This window comes from Acinonyx jubatus, chromosome A1 (assembly GCF_027475565.1).
Source record: "Acinonyx jubatus isolate Ajub_Pintada_27869175 chromosome A1, VMU_Ajub_asm_v1.0, whole genome shotgun sequence".
NCBI classification, from domain to species: Eukaryota; Metazoa; Chordata; class Mammalia; order Carnivora; family Felidae; genus Acinonyx; species Acinonyx jubatus.
Genome location: NC_069380.1, coordinates 179,547,066 through 179,572,424, shown reverse-complemented (window position 1 = coordinate 179,572,424; position 25,359 = coordinate 179,547,066). Strand labels below are relative to the sequence as shown.

At 35.4% G+C, this 25,359-nt stretch overlaps 1 long non-coding RNA gene across 1 annotated transcript in view; it reads left to right on the top strand.

The window, feature by feature from the left end:
- Window positions 1–25,359, top strand: part of LOC113592593 (uncharacterized) — a 228,467-nt gene that overhangs the window by 50,225 nt on the left and 152,883 nt on the right. Inside the window, exon 2 of the long non-coding RNA XR_008292488.1 lies at window positions 9,276–9,425. This is a non-coding gene — a long non-coding RNA (uncharacterized LOC113592593). The remainder of the gene's footprint in view (window positions 1–9,275; window positions 9,426–25,359) is intronic.

Below are 25,359 nucleotides of genomic sequence, written 5' to 3'. Positions count from 1 at the left end.
TAGCGGCATTACTCAAGGTGGATCCCCTCTCTGGTTCTTGAACTTCTTTTGAATCTCATGACACACTCTGGTTTTCCTCCAACCCAATGGATTCCCCTTCTCACTCTTCCAGATGTCTGCTATTCTGTTTGACCACAAAAGGCTCCAACCTTGGCCCTTTCTATCTGTACATTCATCTAATTTCATACTTTAAAACACCATCTGTTTCCTAGTGAGTGCGACATTTATATCTCCCCCCAACTTTTTTTTGAACTTATTCCAAACTTCAGACTCATGCCCATACCTTCCAATCTGATATATCCCAATGGATGTTGTAATAGGCATGTTAACATGAACATCTTCCCCTTTGAACTTGCTTTCCTATGAGTTTCTACATCTCATAAATGGTACCATATCCACTTAATTACTGGCGCCCAAAATATAGAATTTTTCCTTAATTTTGTTTCTTTTGTCAAACCTCTGTATTCAGTTCATCAGTAGGAGCTGTCAACATTACCTCCAAAATCTCTCAAATTTTGCCTCTACTCTCCGTCTCTACTTTTCACCCTAGATCCATCACTGTAACTTGTGCTGGGGTAAAAACTTAAGAACTGACCTAGCTTTGTCTCTTTTTGACCTCTGTAATCTATGACCTACTCAGGAACCAGAGTGATCTGTTAAAAATATAATTTCAATTGTGCCATTTTCTTTCATAAAAGTCTTTGCTTAATATCTAAACTCTTACTCAACTTAAAAAGTCTTATTTCTCTGAATTCATCACATTTTCCTCTCTCCTACTCTGCTCCAGATACACCAAATTTTTCTTTTCCTTGAACATATAAAGCTTGGTTCTGCTTACTATACTTTGTGACTGTTTTTTTTTCAACAGTCACTGCTTTGATTTGATGTCCTCTCTTCAGAGAACACCTCTTTCCTAACCTCACAATCTGAAATCCTCTCCAACTCCCCCTGAATCACATCACCCTAGAGTAATTTCATTATTATTTATTTATTAATTCTCCCTCTCAGCTCCCTCCAACAAGAAAGTAAGCTTTACTAGAGCAGGAATCTTGTCATTTGTATTTAAAATGCTTTTCCCAAACTTCCAAACTCCTTTTATGAGGCCAGCATTACCTTGATTCCAAACCAGACAAAGATCCCACTAAAAAGGAGAACTAAAGACCAATTTCCCCGATGAATATGAATGCAAAAATTCTCAACAAGATAATAGCCAACCAGTTCCAACAATACATTAAAAGAATTATTCACCACAATCAAGTGGAATTTATACCTGGGATACAGGGCTGGTTCAATATCGGCAAATCAATCAGTGTGATACATCACATTAATAAAAAAAAAGTAAGAACCACATGATCCTCCAATAGATACAGAGAAAGGAATGGACACAATACATCATCCTTTCTTATAAAACCCTCCAGAAAGTAGGGATAGAAGGATCATGCCTCAAGATCATAAAAGCCATATATGAAAGACCCACCCCTAATATTATCCTCAATGGGGAAAACTGAGAGCTTTCCCCGCTAAGGTCAGGAACATGACAAGGATATCCACTCTTACAGCTATTATTCAACACAGTGTTAGAAGTCCTAGCCTCAGCAATCATACAACAAAATGAAGTAAAAGCCACCCAAATTGGCAAGGAGGAAGTCAAACTTTCACGCTTTGAAAACAACATGATACTTTAAATGGAAAACCCAAAAGATTCCACCAAAAAACTTCTAGAACTGATCCATGAATTCAACAGAGTTGCAGGGTATAAAATCAATGCACAGAAATCGGTTGCATTTCTATACATCAATAATGAAGCATCAGAAAGAGAAATCAAGTAATTGATCCCATTTACAATTGAATCAAAAACCATAAAATACTTAGGAATAAACCTAACCAAAGAGGTTAAAAATCTATACACTAAAAACTAAAGAAAGCTTATAAAAGAAGGTAAAGAAGACACAACAAAATGGAAGAAGACCCGATGCTCCTGGATAGGAAGAACAAATATTGTTAAAATGTCAATACTACCCAAAGCAATCTACACATTCAATGCAATCCATATCAAAGTAATACCAGCATTCTTCACAGAACTAAAAAACACAATCCTAAAATTTGTATGGGACTAGAAAAGACCATGAATAGCCAAAGCAATCCTGAAAAAGAAAACCAAGCCTGGAAACATCACAAGTCCCGACTTCAAGATGTATTACAAAGCTATAACCATCAAGACAGTATGGTACTGGCATAAAAGCAAACACATAGATCAGTGGAACAGAATAGAGAACCCAGAAATGGATCCACAAATGTATGGCCAACTAATCTTTGACAAAGCAGGAAAGAATATCCAATGGAATAAAGACAGTCTCTTCAAAAAAATGGTGCTGGGAAAACAGGACGGCGACATGCAGAAGAATGAACCTGGACCACTTTCTTACAGCATACTCAAAAATAAACTCCAAATGGATGAAAGACCTAAATATAAGACAAGAAGCCATCAAAATCCTAGAGAAGAAAGCATGCAAAAAACCTCTTTGACCTCGGCCACAACAACTTCTTACTCAACATGTCTCCAGAGGGAAGGGAAACAAATCAAAAATGAACTATTGGGATTTGTTTAAGATAAAAAGCTTCTACACAGTGAAGCAAACAGTCAGCAAAACTAGAAGGCAATCTATGGTATGGGAAATTACATACCAGATAAATAGTATCCAGAATCTATAAAGAACTTAACAAACTCAACAACAAAAAAAACAAATAATCCAGTGAAGAAATGGGCAAAAGACATGAATAGACAATTTTCCAAAGAAGACATCCAGATGGTTAACAGACACATGAAAAAATGCTCAATATCACTCATCTTCAGGGAAATACAAATCAAAACCACAATGAGATACCACCTCACACCTGTGAGAATGGCTACAATTAACAACTCAGGCAACAACAGATGTTGGTGAGGATGTAGAGAAAGAGGACCCCTTTTGCATTGCTGGTAGGAATGCAAACTAGTGCAGCCACTCTGGAAAACAATGTGGAGGTTCCTCAAAAAACTTAAAATAGAACTATCCTATGACCCAACAATTGCACTACTAGGTGTTTATCCAAAAGATACAGGTATTCTGTTTTGAAGGGGCACGTGCACCCCAATGTTTATAGCAGCACTATTGAATGGGTAAAGAATATGTGGTGTGTATATATAGATATATATATATATAGAGAGAGAGAGAGTATATATATATATATATATATATGGTGTGTGTGTGTGTATATATATATATATATATTAAATATATACTATGTGGTGTGTATATATATATATATATATAATGGAATATTACTCAGCAATCAAAAAAAAAGAAATCTTGTCATTTGCCACAACGCAGATGGAACCAGAGTGTGTTATACTAAGCAAAATTAATCAGTCAGAGAAAGACAAATATCATATGACTTCACTCATATGTGGAATTTAAGATACAAAACAAATGAACATAGGGAAGGGAAGCAAAAATAACATAAAAAACAGGGAGGGGGGGGAAATGAAAGGCTCTTAAATACAGGGAACAAACTGAGAGTTCCTGGAGGGGTTTGGGTGAGGGATGGGCTAAATGAGCAAGGGGCATTACGGAGGACACTTGTTGGGATGAGCACTGGGTGTTATATGTAGGGGATGAATCACTAAATTCTACTTCTGAAATCATTATTGCACTATGTGCTAACTAGCTTGGATGTAAATTAAAAAAAAATACATACATACATACATACAAATAAATAAAAATGTTTTTCCCAACACCTAAAATAGGGCCTAACACATAGAAGCTGCACAGTAAATAGTGTTTGAATGAGTCTCTAATACCACTGTTCTATATCCAACTCACTATCTTTTCTTGTTTGGAATACAACAAACTAGCTTATAATTTATATTATTTTAACAGCCACCCTTTCTAATTCATTCTCTACCTAGGATCTTTTAAAACTACAATCTGATTATCCAACCCTCTCTCTGTCATAAGCACATCCCATTTAGGGTGTGACCCACAACTCCTTCTCCAGTTCATCCCCTGTTAATCTAGCTCAATGTGCTTCTTTGTCAAATAGTAGAGGAAGATTGGACATGGTTCCAGTACATTTTTTAGTCATCAGTATTCAGGATTGCTGTTAGTTTTCTACTCTTGTAACCTCACCTTATTGCCTGTGCACCTTGCACCAGGATGTTTTTTCAGGCTTCTTTTTAATTTGTAAAGAGAAAGAACAGGAGGCCCAAAGGTGATTACCAGTCAGAGCAGTTCATCATTAAAAAGGTCTGAGATTTGTGGCAAATGGATAACTGTAAGATACAGGTCAAATGGATTTTGCACTATTCAGGCTCAGGCTGAATTACAAAAATTAAATAGCACTCTAATTAACCAGAGTAGTTAGCACATAATTCAGATCTCTAGAAACCCAGCTGATTGTGGATTTTAAAAAAATGTATTGTATAACATAAAAATCATCCTTCCCCCCACCCCCATATACAGGCTTTAAGGGTGAAAAGACAGTACAGATTTCTGCAAAAACAGAACTATTACTCTCCAGGAGAAGAAAGGTGGATTCTGTGTTTCAAAGAGAATAAAATATTAACCTAGCGAGAGACAAAAGAAGTTTTGAATATTGTTGTTAAGTGCTGCATATATCCTGATGTGGGCATTTTAGGACTGCACCAGATGAATGAAAAAAAAAGGGGGGGAATAGGATTAAAACAACATTATATGCAAGTTTTGTAACTAAATCTGCCTCACCTATTGCTTTCTGAAGGTGTAAAATAGCCATTGCTCATCAGGTATAAGTTACCATGCTGGCATGTTACCTAGGTGAACTTAAAAATTGCTCATTGAAAAGAATGATTACATCAACAAAAATTACTTAAATTCTTGATAAATAGCTGTAAAAACATGTTGGGAACCTTCTAACAGAGACTTAAGATCGAGAGGGCACTATGGAAATACTAGAGAAATTTCGGGAGTATATCCTCTGCACATGAAATGAAAAATAAAATGAAGTCTGATTTTACTATGGCACTAAAGAAGCATAGGCAAATCACTGTGCAATATGGGCAAATATCAAAGCAGAGACATGAAGTAGACAAGTGGTTGCTTTAAAAATTAAAGCAATATTACCACAGGGAAAATATAACAAAAATCCCTTGTTTTCAAATATCTAAATTTCAAAATTCATTTAAAATGTTTCCATTTAAGGGTTAATTTCACACTTTTTACAATGTCACTTTTTAAATTTTTTCCTAAAACAATGAGGCTAATAATAATAACTAACATTTATTGAGTTTTCACTATGAGTCAGACACTATGTTAAACACATGCATTATCCCATTTGACCTCACTACTCCAGGAAAGTAAGAACTGCTATCTGTCTTGTACAGATGAGGAAACTATAATTCACAAATATGTAGTAAAGTGGCCCAAGATCTTACATATAGTAGGATCATATATACTTGTGAATCCAGGGGTTTCTGCCTCCAGTACCCATATTTTTAACTACTACCCTATACTATCTCCCTAATTTAAATTTCACCTTTTCCATGGAAATGAAGTGAAGAACTAACTAAAATCTGCTCAAGTGAATTACATTTACAAAGATTATGGCCACTCATAATTTATTGCTCATAATAATATATGATATTAAACTTTGGAGAAGTGGCTTAGATGTCTTTCTTTTTGTCCACTTCAGATACTGTTTGCCCCAGGTCATAATGCTAATGTAGCAAAAATAATCGCATATTTTGTTGTGTTCTGTTCAATGTTTTTCCTACAGTGATCTAGTCACTGGGGCAAACTAGGCTTTTGTCTTTATAAAAAAACAAGAGAGTAATTCAAGGATCCTGCAGGATGACATTCTTCATGCTGTATTTTTCTTAATAGCCAGTATGAGTAAAGGTATTTTATGTTCAATTAGGAAAAGATATTTGAAGTTTAAAATTTTGAGGGGGATTACAGTGGAAGTTTTTACCCTCCATAGCTTTATGCCCATTGGGTTTCTTGTCACACCAAAACATTTTTTTCAGAATAAAATTCATCTTAAAAGTAAGCATTTTTGGGATGCCTGGGTGGCTCATTTGGTCAAGCACCCAACCTCAGCTCATGTCATGATCTCATGGTTCATGAGTTTGAGCCCCGTGACTAGCTCCATGCTGACAGCTTGGAGCCTGGAGCCTGCTTCAAATTCTGTGTCTCCCTCTCTCTCTGCCTCTCCCCTGTTCTCTCTCTTTCTTTCTCTCTCTCTCTCTCTCTCTGTCTCAAAAATCAATACACATTTCAAAAATAAAAAAAATGAAAAAAGTAAGCATTTTCTTTGGGGGGTGGGGACAAAAAGTTTCTATAGTTTTTAAGTAACTTTTAAGAATGGATCTGAATTGTAGGCTTATAATTAGGTCTACAGTACTAAAAGTTGGTTAAGTTGTAATAGAGCCTGTGCCCTGGATTTTTGTTAGAGGTAACAATGTTTACAGTTTCCTAAACTGCTTATCATTGGATAATTTATGCACATATGTAATAAACAAATATTTACTGAATACTTGCTGTATACAAGGCACTCATTTAATGATAAATAATATAATTTCCTTCTCTTTATGGAGCTAACAGTCTTGTTGTAGAAGGTGGGATGAAATACACACAATATAAAAATTTTTAAATAATAATAAGAACTGCCATGAAGACAATAAAGCAGGATGACATGATAAAATGATACTGATGGGTGAATGTGGCTATTTTAAAAGGGTTGTCAGAGAAGACCTCATTGAAGATGTGACATTCATTCTGAGAACTTTATAAGAGTGAGCCATGAAAATGTTCTGGGGCAAAAGCATTCCACTCAGAGAAAAAGGGCGGGGGGGGGGGGTGGGGAGCCATAAAATGAAAACACATGTGGTGTGTTTAAGGAACAGAAAGTAAGCCAGTATGCCTATAGAATGGAAAATGTCAGATGAATGTTGAGATGAAGTAGGTCTTGGTCAGAATTGAGATTTTCTTTTATTGCAATAAGAAATCATTGGAGGGTGACTTACAGTTTGGAGGATTAATTTGGGGCTATATGATTCATCAAAGAAGTTTGGATTTTATAGCTAGGAGTTCCATTTCTGTCTGCCTCCAACAGAAATAATATATGGAAAAAGATTAAGAGGTCTCTAGCCATAGTGCTATATTGAAACCAGAGCTTAAGCCCTCATATTCAGAGACCACTCAGTGAGCTACAGTTTATACATTTTACTTAATCACAGTGGCAGGCACTATTTTAGGTATCAGGGATATAGCTCTGAATCAGAAAAGTTTCTTGCCTTGGGGCGCCTGGGTGGCTCAGTCATTTAAGCATCCAACTCTTGATTTTGGCTCAGGTCATGATGTTAAGATTTGTGAGATGGAACCCCGCATAGGGCTCTGTGGTGACAGCAGGGAGTCTGCTTGGGATTCTCTCTCTCCCTGTCTCCCTGACCTGCTTGAGCTCTCTCTCTCTCTCTCAAAATAAATATTTTTTTTTAAAAGAGAACATCTTATTGCCTTATATTTTGGATGAGAGAGCAGAAGGAACCCTGAGTACTTGTAACACTGAGTACGTATTGATGGTTCTTTTTAATAATCTATATTCCTTGTTAGTCATAAAGCTTCAGGACTTGACTGCATTATTCATCAATTATGATTGATCTTGAACATATTAAAAATGCTTGACACATAGTAGGTACTCAATATCCTTAATGAAACTGAATTAAAGATTATCATGTTGGCTTTAATCTCACTGATACACAGTTTTCCATTGTGTGAACGTATCTTTTTTTTTTTTTTCAAAACCATATCCTATTTTTAAACATAACCATATTGGGAAATCTTTTTTTTTCCAAGAAGGCTTTATGTTTTTATAGGCCTTTGCTGTATCAGTCACTATGTTATCCTCATTTAGTGTCATGCAGTCTACCTTAGACCTGTGAATGTAAATCTGTATGGGTTATACCTATTTTGCACGTAAATTATGTGAAGTCAGTTAACCCCCAATGTTTTTTGTAAACATGTATTTCATAGCCACCTAAACATGTTCTAGTTTGTTTTCACACATCATAAAGGAAGTAACATGGAGGAAATTTGTCCTTTCCTATTTCCAGCTCTACATCCTATTATTTAAAAAAAAAAGTCCTATTATTAAAAAAAAGTCCTATTATTAAAAAAAAGTTTCTGATTATTACAGAAGCCAGTTTAAAATACCACCACATTTTGATTTTTCTCTGGGCTTTCCCTTCACTTTCTATGAACTGTGGACAGTTCCTCAAAAGTGTCCTATTCAATTTTATGTTGCCCATTCAACAACATTGGAATGTCTGTCTCTCTTCTCATTCTCCTTCCTATGTAATTTATTTTCAACCTATGGGATTTAGCTTAACTTTGACCATTTCTAAAAGCCTTTGTTTGACCTTCCATATTGGGTTAGCTGCCTAGGTTTCTCCTATTGCCAGTTTTATCACATATTATTGTAATTTCTATTTATTCCCAGTTTATTTTTCTAGACTATAAACTCCCCATGGGCTGGGACTAGATCTTAATTACATTTCTAACTGCACCTCCTAACTCTGTGACTACCAAATAGTGGACTTTTAACAAAAATCTGTCTAGTGAATGAATAAATTGATAAATTAGCTGTCATTTTCTAAGGCAGATCATAATTTAATTTGTTCTCATGGTCTGGTACATTAAAACAAAGGGGGTGGGGTGGGGGCTTTGTTCATACATGTGATTTTCCCGGTCTCCTGAGTTCTATTTTTATAATTGTATTTTGTATAGTTTGATTCTTAGCATGTTACTTTAGAGCAACATAGCTTTTAAGTCTGAGGTAGAAAAGAAAGAAAACACAATCTAGTATTGGTATAAATCTGCCCTTAGGACCCATTTCTCAGGAAAAGTAAGCAGGAGTGAATAGTGGTTGAGAATCTAAGAGCAGGCATGTGTCATTAAGAAAGAGAACAGGGCATCATTTCTACATTCACTTTCATTCCTCTGATATTTCAGCTCACAAAAGCTCCGGCTGGATTGTTGACAGTCACTGTGTAAGAACTGGGGTTTCTACTGCCTTTATACAGGAAATCAGTGTGGCTGTATAAGGAGTGAGAAATGGTGTTTTTGTCTCATGAATAAAAACTGTGTATCTTGATGTTGCTGACAAAGAGCTGAAGTTACTAAGCCAATGATATACTCCCAGGAAAATATAGGTGAAAAAGATACTTACTATTTTTTTCTTTTTTTTTTCCCCTTTCCTAGCTCTTTATCAGCGTTCAATTCAACCCAAGGAACCAGGAACCGAGGAGGAAGGAAGTAATTGACATTCAAAGCCTCTATTTTTAGACACCTTTACACTTTCTTTTGCTTCTAACTAGCAAGGATTTTTCCAAACAAGCTTTTAATTAGCAGGTGAGTTTAATTGATATGTGGGTTTCTCAGAAGGGGAAAGGACCTCAATGCAGAAAAGGAGGGGGGAGGGACTCCAATCACTCTGGCTCACAATAGAAGACCATTAATTCATTTGCACCTGGATGTTTTAAAGGATCAATTTACTGTAGCAAAGAAAGAAGGCAGAGAATCAAAAGGTTGGAATCTGTCAGAGAAGAAAGAGAGGCACTATAATTTAACATGCTATGCGGATGATTTAAAACTTGGAAAAATATTGCTACTGATGTCCAAATACAGAAACTAACCTATTTGCATTTAGTCGGGCTCTGTCCATCTGCTGAGAGAAGATTAATGTTTCAAAATCAATGAAGTTATTTTTAAGTTTTTAGTCTGCAGGAAAATAAAAAATAAAACAAAATACATAATTAAATCTCTTTCATAGCTCTTAAAGGAGTATTTTATTAATGTAATTGAATGTGAGGATGTTTTAAAGATTAAATTCAAAGAGGTCTTGCTTTTTGTGTGGGCAAGAGCAGATACATATCCTGTGTCCAATTTTCTAAAATAGGAAGTTGCAGGAAGCATGGGAAGGCGCATACATCACAAATCAAAAACCACTGGTTGCGTGCAACAGAGACCAATACTGACTAACCTAAGGAGAAAAACAAAAGAATAAATTGAAAGCATATTGGCTTTCTCACAGAATCAAATGGATGGCTCAGCAATAAAGCCTCACAAAAGGACAGAAACTAGAGAAGCTCTGAAATTTATGTAGCAGAAACTATTGGAAGGTCTCTTCAAGGAAAGAGGATCTGATCAGTGAGGGTTGATTTCATATGCCCACCCACTGACAGGGGAGGTGAGATAACTTCAGTTCCACCAGCATTATCTGTAGTCAGAGAGAAATACTTCATCAAGTAAAAAATTCTAGATGCCGATTCAATCTTTGACCTACTCTAAAACTCTATGTATGTGTGTAAATACACACATAACATGTAATCTATACATACATATGTAGACATATATTGTTACTAAATGGTAATTACCAAAATTTTTCCCAGTATTCCAGTACCAGTATTCCCTGCCTACTTCAGGATGATTATAGGTGTTGAACAGGCATGTTGAAACTTTGTGCCACATCAGACATTGTTAAAGTGCATGTTCTCCAATAGCCAGAATGGAAGTCTGCTTTCCAGAGGAAGAAAATTCCTCTTTGATTTCCTGCAGCCAGAAACTATTTTTTAAAAACGGCTGAATTTTCACCCTTTGAGATGCCTTTCCAGATAATTTGATATTTATTCTTTAAATAAAAACCCTAAATAATGGCCTGGACCTTGCTGAGTTCACCATAGAACTGTCAGAGACTTGTATTTATTGAACAAATGATAATTACCAAGAACACAGAGTCCTAGAAGATAAACCAGCTACATACACATCTCCTACCCCTACATTTCTCCCTTAATAATAGGCCAAACTGAAACTTTTAGTGAGCGTTATTACAATTGAAACTATTTATCTGTTTATAATAGGAAGAGATAGCTCATTATTTATGAATGAACAACTCTTTTCAGCATAAATATTGGGGACTCTTGATATTTATCCTAAAGATGATACAGACTGGTCCCCAACTAACAATTTTCTTGACTTTACCTGGAATGAAGGTGATACATATTTAGTAGAAACCATGCTTTGAATTTTGAATTTTGATCTTTCTCTTGGTTGGCAATATGTATATGATACTTTATCATGGCACCAAGCTGCAACTCCTGGTCAGCAACTCAGACACGGAGGTAAACAACTAACACATTTACAACCATTCTGTATGCATACAAACATTGTGTTTAGTGCTTTCAATACGGTATGTAATAAATTACATAAGATAGTCAGTACTTTATTATTAAATAGGCTATGTGTTAGGTGATTTTGCCCATGTGTAGGCCAGTATACATGTTCTGAGCACGTTTAAGGTAGGTGAGGCCAAGCTATGATCTTTAGTAGGCTAGGAGTATTAAATGCATTTTTGACTTAGGATATTTTCAACTTACGATGGGTTTATGAGGATGTAACCCCATCATAAGTTGAGGAAGATAGGTACTTTTTTTTTCTTTATTAAGAAACAGAATGGGTGAGAATGTTTTTAAGACTGTTGCCTGACCTCATGGTTAGTTCAAATGGAAATGCATTACTATTTTTGGCAAAGTAATTAGATTCATAGCTTGGCTAACTTGGCTTATGTACAGGCACTCTGTATTTGTAAGAAAAATCTGAAGTGAGCATCATATCCAATTACAATTCTGCCTTGTGTGATTTGTAGTTCCCTGTTTGTATCCTTCTCTAGAATGTTAGCTAGCAATACATGCTCTCATAGCAAGCAGCTCCCCAAGTCCAGTGTGTGCTGATGTTAGGAAGGTAATAAAAACAGGAACCCTTGAATGCTATAATTGGTGATCCAGCCTCCTATACTACTGAAAATTAATTGACCAGATGTTCCCTACCCAACTGTAATGGGGGATAATACAGGAGACTGAGTTTTCAACCTTCCCCAGGTGTGCACATTTGAGCAGAGAAAAGTGATTATGAGTGACATGATGACAGCTGCAGTGCCCATGTTCCACACTGCCCTTGTGTATCTGTTATATATTTAGGATTTTTCCCCTGAGGCACTTCACAGATATGAAAATAGACAATGAACAAAACCAAAAGACCTTTAAAATAGTAAAAAAAATTAATAAAACCTTAGAAGTTGTGAGTATTCTATCATGTGTATATTAACTATTGTTATTTAAGATCACATTTAAGCCTGTCACTGTAAGCTCTTCTTATAATTATGTGCCAGGCCCTGTACTAAGCACTTTACATTTTGTGATTAACCTTCACAATTTTACAGGTGGGTACTTATATCACCTCTGTTTTTTAGATGAGTCAACTGTCATTTTGAGAGATGGAATCAATCTCTCACAATTACTACAGGAAATGAGAGAGTAGACTTGTGTATCTAATATCAGAGCTCATGAACTTACCTAAGCTGTATGGTTTCCACAATAGCAGGTTTGTTCACCTGTCCAAGGCACACTGTGATAAACCCATTACCTGTATTATCTCATTTAATCTTCACAACCAAGATAAGTACAAAATACTGTCCTGGTTTCACAGAGGAAGATACAGATATTACATGAGTTTGATCAACTTGATCAAGGTCATATGACATTACAGAACAGAGAAGGTGCTCAAATATACTTTTCTCTGATTTCAAAGCCCAGGTGTTACCCACAATGAAGCAGTGCTACAGAAAGGATGGGTCTTGTGGATGTGAAAGTATATCATCACTATTTTGATTTAAGTCTGATTTCCTTTATTGTCCTTATTCGCATGTTTACATTCACGGCCAAAGTGATTATCCTGCCGTCTTCTCCTATGCAATATTCCTTGAGCTTTAATTTTGAATGGGGCCCAAAGCATCCCTTGATTATTTCATGCAATTGCCCTCAAGGATTATTTAGGAACAAAATGTTGTTCTTCTAATAAAACAGCACAGCTGTCTCAAAGAGCTTTTAATCCATCTTTTTAAAAGATGTGGACTTTCTAAAATAATGTCGCCCCCATTTGTCTTCTATGAAAGAAGATATTTCAAAACCAGGAACACCTATCATAATAAACCATTAAGATGACTCCAGCCTTTCAGTGTATTTTTAGAATTTCATATTTCACCAAATGTTGTTATATATAATTCATGGTAGTGGGATATGATGGGATATGACAGTTATCTCATTTGTGAAGAAAGACCAAATAACTCATTGTCCCACATCCACAAATAAATTATTCTTGTCCCCAAGCATAAGATTCTGTTTTGTTCGTTTCCTTACCTTAATGGATTTTCTTTTCTACGTTAATATTTTTTGCAAAAGACTATGACCCTTAAATATCAATTTGGCTATTGGGAAAAAAGGAAAATTCTCAGAAATTAGCCTCACTGATCTAAAAATGAAAACAAAGCTGGATGTACTTCTAGAAGTAAAGGAGGCCTTGAGTGATAATTATTTTGTACAATTTCATTCAGTGTTTTTGTCACATGTCAAACATGTGAAGAGAAAGCCTGAGTTTTCCCTTTGGGGAACTTTGAGCAAATATCATCTGTTTTAGCTCAAGGAGGGTCTAGGGTTCTATTTTTATTTTTTCATCAATTTCAAGCATCCTATATTTGATTCTAACATTGTAACTCTATACTATCTAGAACTTCCAAAAATTAAACTTGGGGTCTTAATGTAATGCTTTAGTCCACAGGGCATTTAAACGGATACATGAATATAAGTAAATGAAAATGTTCCTTAATTAAATTGCATTAGTGTTTTAGAATATGCCTCAGTAAGTTTTGCCTGCATTTTCACTTCTTATTCTGCATAATCATGTATATTTCTTACGGTTTTTAATTTTACCTGATGTGAATTTTAGTCTATGTAGTCTTCGTTCATTGATCTCCTTAAAGACAGATTATTTCCTATTTTTTTCTTATTATCTCAATTTGTTGGACATTCATAAGAGCACTCAATAACTCCTTTTCAAGTCAAAGTGAAATTAATTTAATGCTTTTCAAAGAACAGAAACAGTCTCATGTTGCCTCCTTAAGGGTAAGGATCAGTGTTGAAGGAGAAGAAGAAGGCTAGCAAGGAAGCATTTGGAGGAAATCCTAACTCATGCTTTTATTAATTTTTTCTTAGAAAATTTTCCATGGGAAATAGTGTGATCTTGCATTTAGTAATGCCTTTTTGAATGCAAATTTATAAGTACATGTTTATAGAATAACTAAAGTTATGTATATGTTTTTGTCCTAAACAATCAATATATACTATATAAATAATATATAGAGAGCACTTTAATTTGCATTTGTACTTACATAAGCTAGCGTAAAATAACTTACTTGACCAAAGCATTATCACACATTTATATATTTATGTAACTATGTACAATTATCCAATTATGGTAAGTGATAGATAATAGATGACAGATAGATCTTAGTTGTGTGTCTGTGTGTGTGTGTCTTCTGTTTGCTAAATATGAGTCTCTCTGTGTGTCCTATTTGCTAAATGTTGCCTGTGGGTGTGCAAATGCTCATTGCATCAGGCAGCATTGATAGCTTAGCTCTAATCTTTTTATGAGAATGTATGTAGGGAAGAGGAAAGAAATATCCGAGTTAATTGTCCCAGTATCGTCAGTAATCACCCCTCAGCTGGACTTCCTGGACTTTGATATCATCTGAGTGCAAAGCTAATAACTCCAAAAGCTAGATAGCCACTGGCCTCTACTAAGAGTTCCTCAGAAGTGACTTTTTAGAGCCCACCACAACCAGGAATTTAGAGCAATGACAGAGTCCTGCTAACATCATTTTAATAATATCTTTTGAGATAGTCAAATTCTTAACTCCTCGACCATTTTGCATTGATTCTGGTTACTTTTCAGTAATCAGTTGATTAAGGCAAATATACAAGCAATGATTCTTCAACAGATTCTACAAAATGTGATTGTTGATTTGGACGTGCAGTAGCCAATAGAATTCTACTGCTTACTGCCTTCAATATTTAATATAAAGATTGAGAGGTAGAAAACTGCAAGAATAGAACAAAATGAAGATACAAAATCAGAGCATTTTAGGGAGGGTGACAATGGAGCTGAAGACATTTTGTGTGTCTTTGAGGTGTCAGTTTCTCTGGCATGTCTGTTATTTCCCTGATCTCATTAGTTTTCCTCCTTAGGGGTAGATTGGTTATCTGCAGTTTCCAGATAAGGAAACTAAAATTCAGAGAGGTTCAGTGGCTTTCCAGTGCATTTTCTTCTAGGAAGCCTTTCTTTCCCATCGGAATTGGAGACAGGTATCCTTGCTTACTCTTCCTCTTTCCCAGCCCTGAAATGTAAGCCCCATGGGGAACTGAGATTTTGTTTATTTTATTCATTATTAGACCTGAGAATTTAATGCATTCATTAACTTTCTTCAACAAATATTATATGCCAAATATATGCCATGCACTATAGAGATAATTAATAAAAACAAACCATACTCTCTGTCCTTAAAGAGCTGACATTCCAGTGTAGGGAGACAAGGATGAGCATAAAAATTATGTAAAATATATAGAATGTGAAATGGAGAAAGGCATTATGAAAAATAATAAAGCAGGGCAGTGGACTAGAGAAGGAGTGGTCAGGGAAGTCTTTCCAGAGAAAAGAATATTTGAACCAAGACCTAAGGAGACAAAGGATCAAAAGGATCAAAGGGAAGAGTGTTCCAGGCAGAGAAAATAGCCAGTTCCTTGGTGTGGAGCAGAAACGAGCCTAATATGTCTGCATGCAGCAAGGAGTCCAATATGGCTGAGAGGAAGGGATGAGAAGGAGAATAGCATGATACCAGGTCAGACAGGTAGAGGAGGGTAAACCTTCCAGGTTCTTGTAGGCAGTTTACTAAGAGTGAGACGTTTGAGTAATAGGCTTGTTGTGACCTGATTTACCTCTTCCTAGGATGATCACAGATTGCTGTGTTGAGAACAGACCAACAGAGGTCAAGAATGGAAGTGGGGGGATGTTTAGAAAGTATTAAAATAATTCAGGGAAACAATCACATCTGGCTTAAACTGACGGAGGGGGGGTGTGGCAGTAAGGTGGTGCGTAGTGGGGTGATTATGGATATATACCTTGAAGGTAAGTCTGACACCATAGATATGGAATGTGAGTGAAAAAGACAAAGTCAAGGGTGATCTCAGAGGTTTTTGCCTGAGCAACTGGAAAGATGGTACCTCTAATGGTACCTTATTATGCATTTCTGCTTAGCTTAAATCCTAATTGGGATACTATTTTCCCCTACTATCACAGAATTTCTCTGGATTCTCATAATTTTCACTCTTTGCTTGTTTTTTAAAAAAATTACTAATTGTTTCCCCCCATTCTCAACCACTCTTGTTTAGAAATAAGGAAACCTCTGTTACTTCCTCAGGTTCTGTCATTCTGATGTAGAAAATCAATAAATAGGTGCTCTCTTGCAAGGTAGCATGTTCTGGGGGGAAGGTTTGGAGCTGGGTGTTAGACATGCTAAATTTGAGATGCCTATTAAACACCTTACCTGAGATATGAGTCTGGTGATTGGATATATTCAGGTCATCTGGAGCCATAGGAAGGTTCAGGGCTTGAGATAGGATATGGTGTTATCACTGTAAAGATTGAATCCTAAGTCATGGTACTGGATGAAATCTCCATGGGGTTAGTGAGGGACTGGTAGATATTAGTTCATAGTTGATAATTTTAAATTTTGTATGTACAAATGAATGGATGTGTGCAACAGAAGGGAGCTAGGAAGGAAACTAGTTTGACATCAGAGGCCTTGTGTTTCTTACTCTTTGTGTAGATCTAGGTTTTTAGTTGGAACAAGAGAAAGTGTCTGGTTATTTTAAGCAACAACAAAAAAAAGGAAATTTACTCAAAAGAAGTTGGGGCACTCACAGATTTTTTTTCTTTGAGAATTAGAGGACCAGGTTTGAATGCTACATAAGCAGAAATAAGAACTATAATTACACAACCATTAAAAAACCTGTTACCAGTATGTCACCTTTAGCAACAGAGTATGAATGGTGATGGTTATAATGATACTAAGGGAATCCTTTTTGATGAATGCCTACCTTGTGGCAGATCATTAGCTCATGTAATCCTCACACCACTTTGGTGAAAGGTGCTCTGGTGTTCTCACTTTCCAGATGAAGAAACAGAGGGTCAGAAATGTTCGTTAATTCTTCTAGGTCCTACAAATGGTGAGCACTAGAGTCTGGATTCCCATTCAGATTAGTCTCATACCAAAACCGCTTTTCCCATTTTACCAGACTGCCTTTTTATGTTTTTGTTTTTTTATGTTTTTTGTTTATTTATTTATTTTTTAATATAGGAAATTTATTGTCAAATTGGTTTCCATACAACACCCAGTGCCAGACTGCCTTTTTAAAGCAACAAGTAGGGGCAGTGTTTCAGAAAAGGCTGCAAATTCTTTTCAGAACGCTGTGAGGTAGCCTGGACTGATGGTTTATTTCTGCTTAATAGAAAGGAAAACTGGAGCTAAATGATCTAGCCCAGCCCAACAACCTATAAAGCTGACCTGAGATTTGGCTCCCAGGATGCTAAATGTGAATCTGAACTTTCTCAACATCCCTTGGAACTAAGTTTAGCAAAACTAATGATGATTCTAATGAAAACATCTCTATCCTTTTGCAAAATTTTTTACAAGTTATTGATTGCCTTCAGTCATACATATATGTGAATGTATTAAACTCCTATATTTATTCATTGTGAAATTGGATATTTTTGGACATTCTAATGATACTTCTTTATGCATTTCTGCTCAACTCAAATCCTGATTGTGATAGTATTTTCCCCTACTATCACAGAATTGCTCTAGTTCTAATAATTTTCACTTTTCACTTGATTTCTTTATAATTATTAATTGCTTACCCCCCCACCCCCACCCCAAACACTCTTGTTTGGAAATAAGGAACCCTCTGTTCCTTCCTCAGGTTCTGTCATTCTGAAATGGCGAATCAATCTCTTTCGTCAATAAAATATTTCTCTGCCTCCTTTGTCATTTATTTTTGTATTGGATTGTCTTTCACTTTATTTCTCTGGTCTCTTTCCTTTTGACTCTTTTAAAAATTTATTTCTCCCAACTGAATCACTTCAGTTCAGCGGAATGAGATTTTGCTTGCTTTTTCTCCCTCAACATGTTATGTTTATCATGAGATTAACATCTTTATTTTTTTGGCTCCAAAGTCTCTTGAACATTTTCTCTCAGGCATTTTTATTTTCCTTCTTGTCTCTGTGGTTCTGTGTTGTGAAAGTTCTTCATAGCCTGTTCTCCACTATCTTTTAGTTTGTCCTGTTTTCCTACATCAGCTTCTAGGGAGGTTTTATTCTTCAGTTTTTTTACACGATGATATCAGAAATCTCTGCTACTAGGTACGGTCAAAGAATTATAAGTCCTCTGCTCTGTTCCGCTCTCTGCACATGTTTATTAGTAAGTGGATAGTATTGGAAGAGGTTCCATTCTTATACGAGGCTTGTCCAGAGTTATATTTATTTTAAAAAAGTACTTCAATCTAAAAGAAAGTATATCTCAAAATAAGATTTAGTTTTGTAAAAACTTACTGGTATTCAAGTGTTCAAGTGGTCTTGGTAACCCACAAGAAATACTTTTCTGAGTTATCACTGCATATTGAGTTATTTTAAGTTTTGATTAATGTTTTGAAAATGAAAAGTACAACAGCTGCACACAAGAAACATTTTACAGTGTAAACTTAAATGTTTTGAATGAGATTGATAAGGTTGGGGCAGCACTTGGGTGTAGTAGACAGAGTTGAACTCTGGAGTTGAACAGATTTGAGTTTGAATCCCGGTTTCACCTCCTTACAATGTGCAGCCTTCAGCAAAATTAATTTTTCTCAGCTCCAAGTTTCTCATTTTTCTTAAAATTGGGGTTATTGTATTTGCTCCATGGATAGTTGGAAGTTTTGACGTGATGCCATTTTTAAGTATTTTAATTCAGAGGCTAAAATACTGTAGGTGCTCAGTAACTTGGAGCCACTATTTTTATTTTATATAAAATGTCAACATTTCTAGTATTTTCTTTTAAGTGTGAGATTATTGCCAAAAGTAGCCATGACCTTTCTTTCATCTCTTCAGTTTGAGAGCATTTGTCTTCTTCCTATTAAGAATTTATTATTTTATCATTATAGTTTGAATGTATAGTTGTCCTGATAGAGAAAAAAAAATACATGGCAACCTAGAGAAATTTGATAGCTATAAGTATCAAGTAGATGTTGCCTTAGGGGGAAAAAAAGACACCTTAAAAATGGTTAAATATTTCTTGATTATATCATCACAAAGTAGGAAAATTATAATTAAGGGGAGTCTGAATAAAACTTTCAGAATGAGGTGCCTTAAGAACTGATATAAGAAATCTAACGAAGCAGGAGGTTATGGAATTCTTAATGATGAAGACACATTTCCTTAGTCCTTACAGGAGCCCTCTGCAGATAGTATCCTCAGTAACTTCGTTTAAAATTAGCTAGTTAAGGGTGTGTCTGGATGGTTGTCGGTTGAGCATCTGACTTCAGCTCAGGTCATGATCTCAGGGTTCCTGAGTTTGGGTTCTTGACTTGGAGCCTCACATCAGGCTTGTTGCTGACAGTACAGAGACAACTTCCGGTCTTCTCCACCCCCACCACCCGCCTTTCTGTGCTCCTCCCACCCCCCGCTCACAGGTTCTCTCTCTCTCAAAAATAATCAACATTTTAATAAATAAATAAATAAATAAATAAATAAATAAATAAATAAAATTAGCTAATTAAGAGTATGTACAAGTAAGAGTCCCATTCTCCTAAGTCAAGGTTGTACACAGGGAATTAAATTCTGACTCTGAAAGTATTTGCCTTCTGGGTAAACTCCATCTCCATCCAAAACCTTTCTCAGCTGGCCTGCCTTCCCTCTCGAGAGCTGCTGTTCTACTGTGTGACTTGAATGTGGTATATGCTCTTACCTCAGTTTCAGCAAGTCAAAACATCCTTGCATTTTCTGACCACATGCCTAGCAAAGCAATCCCACATTTGCCAATGTGTGCCAATGGTCGTATCATTGTAGTGAGTCCTTTAAGTCACCCTTGACTCTGTCATTCAGACCTTGTCTGACCTTGTATTCTAATTCCTTTGATTTCTTTTCTTTTCCTTTTCTTTCTTTCTTTCTCTTTCTTTCTTTCTTTCTTTCTTTTTTTTTTTTTTTGAGAGAGCGAGGGAGGGGCAGAGAGAGAGGGAGAGAGCTCATCACAGCAGGCTCTGTACTGTCAGCACAGAGTCAGATATGTGCAGCTCCAACTCAAGAACTGTGAGATCATGACCCGAGCCAAAATCAAGAGTCTGACTCTTAACTGACTGAGCCACTTGGGTACCCCCAATTCCCTTGACTTTAGAACCTTCACTGATAGTCTCTCCTGGGCATTTGCTATTCTTCTTGCTTTAGTACTAAAAACAAAACAAAACAAAACTCTGGTAAGTGCTTTCAGATGAAGTATCTGACCTAATGATCAAAATCACAAACAAATCTATTAGCATGATGAAAAAGGCTATTAATATTATATTGTATTATTATAAATCATAAATATTATTAAAATGTTGCATAATATTAGCATATAATGGCATAAATAAAGCCAGTGTACAAAAGCATAATATCCCCCCCTTCTTTTACTCCTAGGAACTCATTAAACATTTTTCCTAAAGGTGAAATATTTTGGAAGCCCACAGACACCTATACATCAATTTTCTTTTGTTCCTTCCTTGCTCTAACTGTAGTTCTAAAAATTTTGTCTGGTAAGGAATTTATTCTTTATGTTTGTATATACAACCACCACATGAGATGCATCTCCCCCATGCTGTAGATTATGAGAAATCTAAATGATTTTCATGGCTAATTTTGCCTCTCTGATTTTTGCCTTACAAGCTACTTTATAAGGAATGCTTAATTTGGGACTCCATGGTCCCATTTCTCACCTATTTAGGTGGCTATTTACTAACCACAGAATAAATTTCAAGTTCTTTAATCTCTTACCTAAGTCTTCAACTTCTGCTTTTATTCTTCCACACACCATTAAGAGCATCACATCAGGCTTGCTCATTTTTCCCTATTACAGACTGTGCTTCTGCTTTGAAAACTTGGCCCAGTCCCCTTTACATGTAATAATCTTCCCCTATTTCCACCTCGAGAATTTCTACCTGTCTAATAACTGACTTAATCACCCACTGCTGGGAATAGGGTCTCCTTCCTCTGTGCTATGGGCCTTGTATCAGCACACGTTCATCCCTAGCTCTGCCATATTCACTGTGAAAAGTGAGCAGTGCAGAAAACCAAGAAAAAGAAATAAGTGGCTCATTGTTTCACTCCTATCAATAGTCGATAATAGGCTTTTCTGGCTTTGTTCTCCTTATGCATCATCATCCTTCTAGTGAAAAGTAGAAATTCTATCACTATTTTACTATGTGTCAGATACTATTTTAGGATTTTACAACCATTGTATTACATAATCTTTATGACTACTGTAGGAGTATCTTATTTTCATAACCTCATTTGATAGAAAAGAAACCCAAAGCTTAGAACTCTCAGGCCAGTTTCCCAAGGTCACGGAGCTTTGACAAAGGGGTAGAAAGTGGGTATGAGCCAACATTTGCTTCACTTCACACGTCTTCCATATTAATTACAACACGGTGCTGCCACTCTGTACATATATGCTGTTATATATAATTTCAACAAAATTAGTTTTCTTACATATAAAAACAATAAAAAGTTTAAGAAAAGAAGGAAAAAAAATGACATTTCTATGACTAAAAGTGAAACTCTATATTAAAGAGACTATAGTGAATCATTATCTTAAAAGGGCAGATTTAGTCATAAGAATAATAATTATGGTTCACACCTGTGAGATGCTTATTACCTCATGCCAGGCGGTGTTCTAAGTGCGATATACATGGATTCATTCACACTCACAATGACTCCATGGGAGAAGTACCATAATTGTCACCGTTTCAAAGCAGATGAATTAAGTGATCAATCTAAGACTATTTGGGATGTTGCAGCCTATAAGATACACAGTGGAGATATATAAATATACCTTATATTTATATATTTATAAACAAATTTTATAGATACCCATATATAATACTTGTACATCTAACCTTTTGTTTTTATGTATTTTTCCTATTATAACCACAATGTGCTTACCTTGGCCATAACATGGCATTTAATATGTAATCGGTAGCTCAAAAACGGGGGATGATTCTTGAACCAGTTTTGTTTGCAGAAGCAAGGAACTAACTTTAATTAACTTTAACTAGGACTGCTTATAACTACATGTGAGAAGAGACACAAAAAGGCCCATTAACTCTGAACATCATTTCCATGTTTTTGCCTCTGTATGCCCTCAAGATAGTACTTTTTCCCTGCTGTTCTTTGATTTTTGCCTCTTTCCCCATTTTTTAAAAAAATGTATTAGTGAACGGTGTGAGTCTAAAATTAGTCATGTATCCACTGTAGCTTTTTAGTTCATCTAAACACATTATTTCTGGGGAAATGGTAGGGAATTTTGAGGAAAATTATATTTTAAAGGTTGAAAAACCTTGTTTTTAGGAATCTGCTCATCCAGTTCAGGGGTAATTATTTGGCCTAATTTTTTTTCTGAGTGTATGTGAGTGTGTATGTTTTAAAAATATTCTTTGCCAACAGGATCTTCCTCTCCCTGTAATGCATGCTCACTTGCCTTTGGTTTGATAATATTAAGGGAATATTGCTAACTTTCAGATATTTAATGTGTAGTTATAAAAACTGCTACATGATTCCACATGTAAACATTTTCTGAAAACTAGCATTTAAAATTACTTTTTACTATTTTCATGACTCTAGACTTCGAAGGAATTCTTCAATGACAGCTGAAGCGAGACATTCAGCAGCCACCGTGCTTTTTGTATTCTGTGCCAGGCGCGAGGACTCCATTCCTCTTGAAAGTTTTATCATGTACAGGCTATTAACATTATGAGGATAGGCTGAAGCATGAATAAATCCCGAGACTTACTGATGATGTCATTACACTGGTCAATAAAATACATAGAGGGAAGGGCTTCCCACGCTACCAGGTTCGGTTAACTAAATCAGGATACACGAGCAATTAACTCTTTAATTAAGATGAATGGGTGACATTAGCCCTCCTTAAACTCTGCTCGTCAGCATTTACAAACAGAAAAAGACGGATGCCTCTTTCCCAAGAAATGTAGGTTTTGTTTTTCATTCATTGACAGAGTCTCATTCTTGCTACTTTGTAAACAAAGTCACCAAAGTATAATAGATGGTCAGAGATATTTTAACAGGTTCATTGCATCAGTCATATCTCTTACTATTTAATGATACCATTTTGGAATTTATTAGTTTTTTGAGTTGTTTTTTGTTTTTTTTGTTTGTTTTACAAAGCTAACTCTATCATTTTTATTATTGAGCACAATGGCTTTGCCTTTTTCCCCATCGCATACAAGGAAGATTCATGTCAGAATCATATAGATGAATGCCACACAGCATGGAAATGATATCTATCCATTTTTTCTTCCAACAGCTGTTCATTATTATCTGCTGCTTTGCCAGTAACTTAGCTTGGGACTGGAAGTCTAGAGATACACGTTCCAGTTCTCTTATGTCTCTAGTTAGCCTTATGACTGTAGACAAAGGGAGTGTTTTTGAACCTCCATTTCCTCATCTGTGAAACTTGATTACTAGAGCAATTGTCCTGTAATTCTCTGTCAATAATATTTAACACAGGTTAATGGAAACCAAAGATATGATTCATTCTTGGAACAAAGTGTCTAAACCAGTACTGTGCTAGAGAAATATAAGGTGATCTGTATATGCAATTTAAAATTCTCTAATAGCCATATTTTAAAATGAAAAAGATGGAATTATAATATTTTATCTAACCTAGAGCATAAGAATATTATTGCAACATGTAATCTTACCTATACACATATATGTATGTATTTTATATATACATATTACATGCACATATAGTTACATGATCTATTATATATTTTATATATATATGACCTATTTTATATTATTGTTTGTGCTAAATCTTTGAGATTTTAGAGCACACTTCAATTTAGATGGGTTCAAAAGCTACATGTCATTAGCAGCTACCATATTGGACAATATAATTCAAATGTTAGTGTAAGAACAAATACAAGTGTAGCTCTTAAATATTTTTCAATTTAGAATAAATTTCTAAATCATTATTTATTTTTGAGAGAGAGAGAGAAAGAGAGAGTGAGAGAGAGAGAGAGAGAGAGAGAGAAGAATCCCATGCATGAGCAGGGAAGGAGCAGAGAAAGAGGGAGACACAGAATCTGAAGCACTCTCCAGGCTCCAAGCTGTGAGTACAGAATCCAAAGCTGGGCTTGAACCCACAAACCATGAGATCATGACCTGAACAGAAGTCTGACACTTAACTGACTGAGCCACCCAGGTGCCCCTAGAATAATTTTTTAAACAAAAATTTACCCAATGTCTAAGTTTTCATTGATTTTAAAACCCAAGACGACTATCCAAAAAAATAATGAAAATTGGATTGTCCATAGGTCATAGAATTTCTCTGAATGAATATGATTTCTTATAAGAACAATCACTATTAAATAAATGAATGTGCCACTCTATGGCATAAAATGAGAAGACCCAAGTGTGGAAACAAAAACTCCCCACTGTAAATGATAAGTAGTAAATGACAAGACTCTCAGCTCCATGGTTAGTGATAGACAGTCTCGTGAATCAGATATTCTAATCAAAGAAAGATACTAACTATACTAGGTATAAACATACCATTTAAAATGAAGCTTTTATTATTTCTTAACGTTATTAATATTTAAATGGAAATCTTTGAGTTTTAGAGACAGTGATATGTCCATCTTTTCACAGCATATTCTACTTTAGCCAATCCCATTTTTTTCTGGTTTAACTGGACTCAATAAATATTTTTTGAGTTAAAAAAATAAATTGAACTGTAAAAATATTTCATTAAGAGATAATAGATTTTTATTTCTGTAGCTTCTTTGTCATCTCACATTATTTGGATTTTTTCATTTTGAGATATTTCCTCTAATAGAGAGTAATAGTGACAATAATAGTAACATCAACCAACATATATTTAGCTTTTACTAAATGCTAGATACTGTGCTATAAGTGTTATGTATTTTATGTAATAAAAATCTGACTTGGATCTCTGTATGGATTAAAATAATTCAAAATAACCTCTCTGATTCTGTCTCTAAGTAACCTCTTCTCTTTATAAACACTAGGAAACTTTATACATTCTTTTATTTTCTATCAAATGAATGCATATTATTGATTTAAATTACTTAGA